Raw genomic sequence first — 8,784 nt, 5'->3', positions numbered from 1 at the left:
CGATACAATCTGGCTCACAGTATCAACTTTTGTGACTACTCCATAGATACAGGCTAGATTACCACTCACAATTTGATTTGAATGTCAAGACTGATGATCATACACACACACACACACACACACCCCAACAGTGTGAAAAGTTTTATTACTTGTGAGGATTTTGGGTTAAAGCAGGGTAGGCTTCTCAAGCTTGTCTGTAAATGGATTGAAAGGCAAGGAAATGAAACTGGCTAGAGATTTCTATTGTAGGGGATTGGGCCAGGGCGAGGTTTACTGCACACAAGCAGGAGCTTATGTGTTTCAATTTCAATTCCCTGAAGACACTAAAGGTGAGAGCATCTGAGCTTTATCAGCTTTCCCAGACGTGTGGAAGAAGGGAAAAGTCATGGATGAGGCTTAAAAGTTATTCACAGTCAAACATCAAAAACTAGAATTAGACTCTATTACATTTTGGCTCTCAAATTTAGGTCTTTGATCTTTTTGAGTTAATTTTGTATATAGTGTGAGATAGGAGTACAACTTTATTCTTTTGCATGTGGATATCCATTTGTCCCAGCACCATTTTTTGAAGATAATATTCTTTCAATTTAACTGGAAAGACCAGCAACAGGGAGTATCATTTGCTTGCCCAAGCATTAATAATTTGGTATTTTATTTCTTATTTGGCTGTGAGTCCTATGTGCATTGGTACTCTAGTTGAGAACCACAAATGTGGAAGAGGTAAGTGGTAGAATTCAGGCATTACTGAATCTCTCTAAAATAGAATGATAACCTCACTCATAGCCTTGCAAACCTACGGCAGGTATCCTTCAGAAAAACTCCTTGCTCACTTGCCTATCTGAAGTTTTAAGCATGAATTTTAAGCTAGTGAGTTATCTATTCTTGAGATTCTACAATTCACCTTAGGCTCATCTTGGTAAAACTGATTCTGGAATTTTGCCTGAGGCTGCTGAATGTCGTGGATGATCCTTTGAGTTTTGCAGTTTCTCCTTTTCCCAGTATTTCCCCTAGAAACTACTGGGCAGATCACTTGCCAGGTCCTGGCTGTTTCTCCTTCTTATGTTGCCACAGATGGACCTTCCTACCTGTGCTCCAATTTTAAACAATACTGTCAATAGATAACATTTACCAAATACCACACTGAACTAAGAACTTCTAACATGTGGACCAAATGCCAACCACTGTGGGGGCCTGATTCCTGAATATCCATATAATGTTGTCTCAAATCTTTATTTTACATCCTGTGGAAACACAAAGTGGTTCCCATGATTGCAGATCCTTGTGGTTCTTTATATTCCTCTACACTCTCTGCTGAATTAGAACGATTTATGGATTATCTTGCTATTTCACATGTGTTCTTTCCTTCATGACATTTACCCAGGGGTGAGACTCAACTGCTCACTCTCACTGTCATTTTTATGTGTAGTTGAGTTTACCCAAAAATTGGGAAGGGTTCAGAGGAATTTATATGTTAGCAATGCAAAAACTCTAATTAAACACTAGATATTCTCATTTCCTAGACCTTTGACAACCTCAGATCTATGAATTTTTTTCTAAAACTTTTTGTTTTGAGATAATTTCAGACTTACAGGAAAGTTGCAAAAACAGTACAAAGTGTTCCTGTGCATCTATGGTTTTCCAAGTCCAGTGGGTGCCTGCAATGATTGGTTATAAATTTGTTATTTTTCTAAGCCATATTTCCTTCTTTAGGAAGAGGGTTCTAAGCTTAATTCCAGAGTAATCAGAACATATTTAAGATTAAACATTTTATTTAAAGTAGGTTAATGAAGTAGGAAAGCATCACAACCCATCTTTCCCTGGATTTGTCTTATCCAGGCTATGTTGTTTTGTTTCTAATAGATTTCTCCACCTTTATCCTTGGAGTGAACAGAATCATCTAGGGAGGAGAGGGTACAAAGATGAGGGGAGAAATGCTGGGACTATATACCTCCTCTTCTGTTCATTGATGGTAGAGAACCCCTAGCCTGGTGATGTATCCCAATTATTCCCTGATTAATGAATCTTCTGGGATTGATGGGTAAAGAACTAATAGTTTTTTGAGAACCCGACAGTCACTGAATTATAGATTCTATGTTTGAAAATGTAGACAGACTGGAGATCTTTTGTATGAAGTCTCTATTTAAAAAAACCTCAAGTCCAGAGCTCTATCTGAAAAAAACACTTGTTCATCTGCTGTCTTGGGTATTAGAGGAGCTGACGTCAGCAAGATGGCAGAATATGAGTTTCTAGCAGTCATCCCCTTGAAGAAACATCAATTTGAGCAACCACTTATGTACAAAAATACCTTTGTAAGAGCCAACGAATCCAGATGAGAGATTACAGCACCTGGCTAGAGCATGGAAATAAGAAAAGCACATTTAAGAGGGTAGGAAGGACAGTTCCATGTTGCCAGCATCACTGCTCCCCCAAACTTAAACAGTGCAATGCAGAAAGAGACCCACCACATGAGGGAAGGAGAGTGTAGTGAGCAGACTTCGCTGTGGATCCCAGCACCAGGCCTGCTCCAGTGAACACAGGCACAAGGCCAGCCCCTACAGTCTCAGGCTTCAGGTCAGTCCCTGTAGCCCCAGATTCAAGGCCTGCCCCAGCATTGGGCCTACTTCTGCAGACCCAGGTTCCAAGCCTGCCCCAGTGCCAAAATATTACTATGGAGGTTGAAAAGTTTGTTCCAGAAATGACAAAATATTGTTATCCATTTACTATTTACAAAAACCATTTGTATGTATATCCCTTGCAATTAAAACACGATAGCTAGAAAACATTTGCCAAGGCAAGGAACATTTCAGTCTGTATGGAATTCCAGGATTCAGATGAAAGTGATGCTAGTGCTCTAAAGTGTGTTTATGGAAAACCTGCAGGGTCTGTTTTTACCACAAATGCTTATGCTGTTGTCTCGCATCACAATCAAAACCCAGAGTTCTATGATGACATTAAAATTGAGCTTCGCATTCACTTCCATCAAAAACATCATTTGCTTTTCACTTTTTATCATGTAAGTTGTGAAATTATCACAAAGGGAACAACCAAAAAGCAAGACACAGTTGAAACTCCAGTTGAATTTTGGTACCTTTGCTGAAAGATGGTATAATCATCACATTTGGGTAGCAGCTGCCAGTTTCTGCCAATCTTCCCCCAGGCTACTTGAATCTGAATGATGGATAATCAAGAAGACAATGTAACATGGGTATTAAACAGGTAGATGGTGCAAAGCGTTTGTGGAAGATTAAAAGCCACTTAGAATCTACCATTTACACTTAAGATCTGCATTTGCACAAATTCTTCCATCATTGCCAGCTGATTCAGTCAGGCTCGAAAGAAGTTCCAGGGGAGCTCATTAAATACTTAAAGTCTTTGCATGCCATGGACATCCAAGTCATGATACAGTTTCTACCTGTAATTCTTAGGCAACTCTTCTGAGTTCTCACAAATATGATCCATGAAGATGATGTTCCTATCAACTGCACCATGGTTCTCTTACATATTGTATCAAAGTGCCATGAAGAAGGCTTGGATAGTTATTTAAGATCATTCATAAAGTATTGCTTCGGACCTGAAAAATCAAGTGCTTCTTAGGCCCAGCTGATAAGTAAAACCCTGGCTGCTACGATGATAGCACTATTGAAACAGTCTGCAGATTTTTTAGCAATAAACACATTGCTAAAGTACTCATGGTTTTTCTTTGAAATAATTGCAAAGTTGATGGCCACATACTTGTTGAAAGAGAGTAAGATTAAGCTTCCCCGAGGCCAGAGATTTCCTGAGGCATATCATCATGCCTTACATTCACTGCTTCTTGCAATAACCATGTGACTATTCTGTATGCGGAGATTCCCAATGAGTCCAGAAATGTGAATTACAGTTTGACTAGCTTCCTGAAGTGCTGTTTGACACTAATGGATAGAGGATTTGTTTTCAATTTGACTATATATCTGGATTCAGCCCCAAAGATCCTAATGTTCTGGCTGAATACAAGTTTGAATTTCTGCAAACAATCTGCAATCACGAACGTTACATTCCTCTGAATTTGCCAATGGCATTTGCAAAACCTAAACTGTATTCAAGATTCTTGATTCTTGAATACAGTTTATCAGATGAGTATTGCAAGCATCACTTCTTGTTTGGTCTACTTCTGAGGGAAACTTCCATTGCTCTTCAGGACAATTATGAGATCAGATATACAGCTATCTCTGTCATAAAGAACATTTTGATAAAACATGCATTTGACACAAGATACCAGCACAAGAACCAACAAGCCAAAATAGCACAATTGTACCTCCCCTTTGTTGGAGTGCTTTTGGAAAATATACAGCGATTAGCAGGTCAAGCTACCTTGTATTCTTGTGCAGCTATGCCTAATTCTACATCCAGAGATGAGTTTCCATATGGCTTTACTTCACCTGACAATAGAGGGAGTCTGAGCACTGACAAAGGCACTGCTTATGGGTCTTTTCAAAATGGACATGGAATTAAGAGAGAAGATTCAAGAGGTTTCCTTATCCCAGAAGGAGCAACAGGATTTCCAGATCGGGAAACTTCCAGCTGGTGCAAATACCTGACAGAGTTCTACAAGGAGTAGCGTATCCCAGTATAACTGCCTGGATCAGTATGAAATCAGAAGCCTCTTGATGTGCTAACTGTATATAGTAAAAGTGATTTCGGAAGATACTCTCTTAACTTACTGGAATAAAGTATCTCCTCAGGAGATCATACACATCTTTATACTTTTAGAAGTATGCTTGTTTCACTTTAGATATATGGGGAAAAGAAACATAGCAAGGTGCATGATGCCTGGCTGTCAAAACACTTCAGAATAGACCAAAAATCACAAACCATGCCTGCCCTTTGAAATAGATCAGGGATAATGCAGACCCGGCTTCAGCATCTTAGTAGCCTAGAAAGTTCATTTACACTTAATCACAGTTCTAGAACAACTGAACAGACATTTTCCACCAGGAACTTCTTGAAGGCAATACAGCTACTGAAATTTCCCTAACAGTACTAGATACCATGTCATTTTCCATCAGGGTTTCAAGACCCAACTTTTAAATAATGATGATCACAACCCATTAATGAAAAAGATGTTTGATATTCATCTTGCTTTTCTTAAAAATGGACAATCTGAAGTGTTGCTGAAACATGTATTTGCCTCACTGAGAGCTTTCATCAGTAAGTTTCCTTCAGACTTTTTCAAAGGAAGAGTAAACATGTGTGCTGCATTTTGCTATGAGGTTTTAAAGTGCTGCACATTGAAGATTAACTCAACCAGAAATGAAACATCTGCATTTTTGTATCTTTTGTTGAGAAACAACTTTGAGTATACCAAAAGGAAGACTGTTCAGAGGACATATCTATAGATAATAATTGCTGTAAGCCACCTGATAGCTGATGTAACACTAAGTGGAAGATCAAGATTTCAGGAGTCTTTATTCATTATCAATAATTTTGCAAATAGTGACAGACCTATGAAAGCAACTGCCTTTCCCACATAAGTCAAAGACTTGACCAAGAGAATCTGCATTGTTCTTATGGCCACTGTCCAAATGAAGGAGCATGAGAAAGACCCTGAAATGTGAATTGATCTCCACTGTAGCTTAACCAAGTCCTATGCAAGTATCCCAGAGCTCAGGAAAACCTGACTTGATAGCATGGCCAACATTCATGTAAAAAATGGAGATTTTTCAGAGGCTGCAATGTGTTATGTCCATGTAGCAGCTCTAGTTGCAGAGTTTCTTCATTTAAAAAAAATTTCTTAATGGATGTTCACCCTTCAAGAAAATTACTCCCAATATAGATGAAGAAGGAGCAATGAAAGAAGATGCTGGGATGATGGATGTCCATTATAGTGAAGAAGTCTTGCTGGAGTTGCTAGAACAATGTGTGGATAGCTTATGGAAGGTGAAACTTTATGAAATAATTTCTGAGATTTCCAAGTTGATCATTCCAATTTATGAGAAAAATCATGGGTTTAAGAAACGTACTCAAGTTTGTAGAACTCTTCATGGAGCTTACACAAAAATTCTGGAAGTTATGCATACAAAAAAAAAAAAAAAGACTTTTAGGCACTTTCTTCAGGGTTGCCTTTATGGCCAGTCTTTTTTTGAAGAAGAAGATGGAACATCTTTACATCTATAAAGAACCAAAGCTCACTGGCCTCTCAGAAATTTCCCTGAGACTTGTTAAACTTTATGGTGAAAAATTTGGTATGGAGAATGTCAAAACAATTCAGGATACAGACAAGGTAAATGCCAAAGAGCTTGATCCAAAATATGCTCACAAGCAAGTTACTTATGTGAAGCCTTATTTTGATGACAAAGAACTCACAGAAAGAAAGACTGAGTTTGAAAAATCATAGTATCAGCAGATTTGTTTTTGTGGCTCCTTACACTTTTTCAGGCAAAAAGCAGGGTTGTACGGAAGAACAGTGCAATGCCGTAAAATCTTGACAACTTCAAACTCATTTCCCTATGTGAAGAAGAGGATCCCTATTAACTGTAAACAGCAGATTAATTTAAAACCAATTGATGTTGCCACTGATGAAATAAAAGATAAAACTGCAGATTCTTCCAAAGCTTTGCTCCTCGGTTGACATGGACATGATTCAGCTCCAACTTAAATTGCAGGGCTGTGTTTCCCTGCAGGTCAATGCAGGTCCATTAGCATAAGCAAGGGCTTTCTTAAATGACAGCCAAGCTAGCAAGTATCCATCTAAGAAAGTGAGTTGAAAGACATGTTTAGGAAATTCATACAAGCATGCAGCATTGCACTTGAACTAAATAAGTGGCTAATTAAAGAAGATCAAGTTGGCCGGGCGCGGTGGGTGAAGCCTGTAATCCCAGCACTTTGGGAGGCCGAGACGGGCGAATCACAAGGTCAGGAGATCGAGACCATCCTAGCTAAGACGGTGAAACCCCATCTCTACTAAAAAAATACAAAAAACTAGCCAGGCGAGGTAGCGGGCGCCTGTAGTCCCAGCTACTCAGGAGGCTGAGGCAGGAGAATGGCGTGAACCGGGAGGCGGAGCTTGCAGTGAACTGAGATCCGGTCACTGCACTCCAACCTGGGCGACAGAGCGAGGCTCCGTCTCAAAAAAAAAAAAAAAAAAAAAACCAAAAAACAAACAAACAAAAAAAAGAAGATCAAGTTGAGTACCATGAAGGGCTAAAGTCAAATTTCAGAAACATAATAAAAGAATTATTTGACATTATCCACGAGCAGATATTGCAAGAAGCAGATATGACATTATCCACGAGCAGATATGCAAGAAGACACAATGCATTCTCCCTGGATTAGCAACACATTACATATATTTTGTGCAATTAGTGGTACATCGAGTAACCGAGGTTATGGTTCCCCAAGATACACTGAAGTGTGAAAAAATGCAGAGGTAAATGACAGTAAGACTGACCTTTCTCGGGAGTATTTGGAACTGTGCAAATGTTGACATTTAAAGATTTCATATACATGGAGTGTTTCTTCTCAACACCAAAATTTTCATGTGTTCCAGCAGAGGGGTTATATATTTGTAAATATTTAAGTAATTTGAAAGTCCCTGGAAAATTGCACCACTGTGCTTGGTTTGTACTTTTTTAGGTAAATCTATATGCTGAAAAATAGAGCTCAAAAACAGTAGTTCAATTTGCTTAATTATTGCTTAAAACAATAGTGGTACTATGTAAAATTGTATAATGAAATACAATAAAAGGTAAAACTTATTTGTAATTAGAAGTGAAGGAAATAATACTTTGAACTTAGCAAAAAAATGTAAATTGTGACATCAGTAACAAAATACGGGAGGATGAGAAGTTAAAGAATAGTTTTTCTATGTGGTCAAAGTTAAGTTTTTATCAGCTTAAAATAGACTGTTATAACTATAAGCTATTTTATTTAAGCCTCATAGAAACCACAAAGAAAAAAACCTGTAGTAGATACACAAAAATAAAGAGAAAGGAATCAAAGCATACTAAAAAAAAGATAATAAAATCACAAAACAAGACAACAAGAGAGGAAGAAGGAACAAAGGCGCTAAAAAAACCCAAGAAAACAATTAACAAAATGACAGTAGTAAGTTTTTAACCTATTAATACTTACTTTAGACTTAAATTAATTAAATTCTTTTTAAATTATACTTTAAGTTCTAGGGTACATGTGCACAATGTGCAGGTTTGTTACATATGTATACATGTGCCATGTTGGTGTGCCACACCCATTGACTTGTCATTTATATTAGGTATATCTCCTAATGCTATCCCTCCCCCGTGTCCCCACCCTACGACAGGCCCCGGTGTGTGAAGTTCCCCACCCTGTGTCCAAGTGTTCTCATTGTTCAATTCCCACCTATGAGACAGAACATGCGGTGTTTGGTTTTCTGTCCTTGCGATAGTTGGCTCAGAATGATGGTTTCCAGCTTCATCTGTGTCCCTGCAAAGGACATGAACTCATCCTTTTTTAATGCTGCATAATATTCCATGGTGTATATGTGCCACGTTTTCTTAATCCAGTCTATCATTGTTGGACATTTGGGTTGGTTCCAAATCTTTGCTATTGTAAATAGTGCTGCAATAAACATACGTGTGCATGTGTCTTTATAGCAACATGATTTATATTCCTTTGGGTATACACCCAGTAATGGGATGTCTGGGTCAAATGGTATTTCCAGTTATAGATCCTTGAGGAATCGCTGCACTGTCTTCCACAATGGTTGAAATATTTTACAGTCCCACCAACAGTGTAAAAGTGTTCCTATTTCTCCACATCCTCTCAAGC

The 8,784-nt window shown here is 38.3% G+C and overlaps 1 pseudogene; it reads left to right on the top strand.

Moving 5' to 3' along the window:
* The first annotated feature begins 5,699 nt into the window (after positions 1 to 5,699).
* On the top strand, positions 5,700 to 7,540 carry LOC144330247 (dedicator of cytokinesis protein 11-like; annotated as a pseudogene).
* The last annotated feature ends 1,244 nt before the right edge of the window (positions 7,541 to 8,784 follow it).

Source organism: Macaca mulatta, chromosome 7 (genome assembly GCF_049350105.2).
Source record: "Macaca mulatta isolate MMU2019108-1 chromosome 7, T2T-MMU8v2.0, whole genome shotgun sequence".
NCBI classification, from domain to species: domain Eukaryota; kingdom Metazoa; phylum Chordata; class Mammalia; order Primates; family Cercopithecidae; genus Macaca; species Macaca mulatta.
This window is presented reverse-complemented; position numbering and strand designations above follow the sequence as displayed.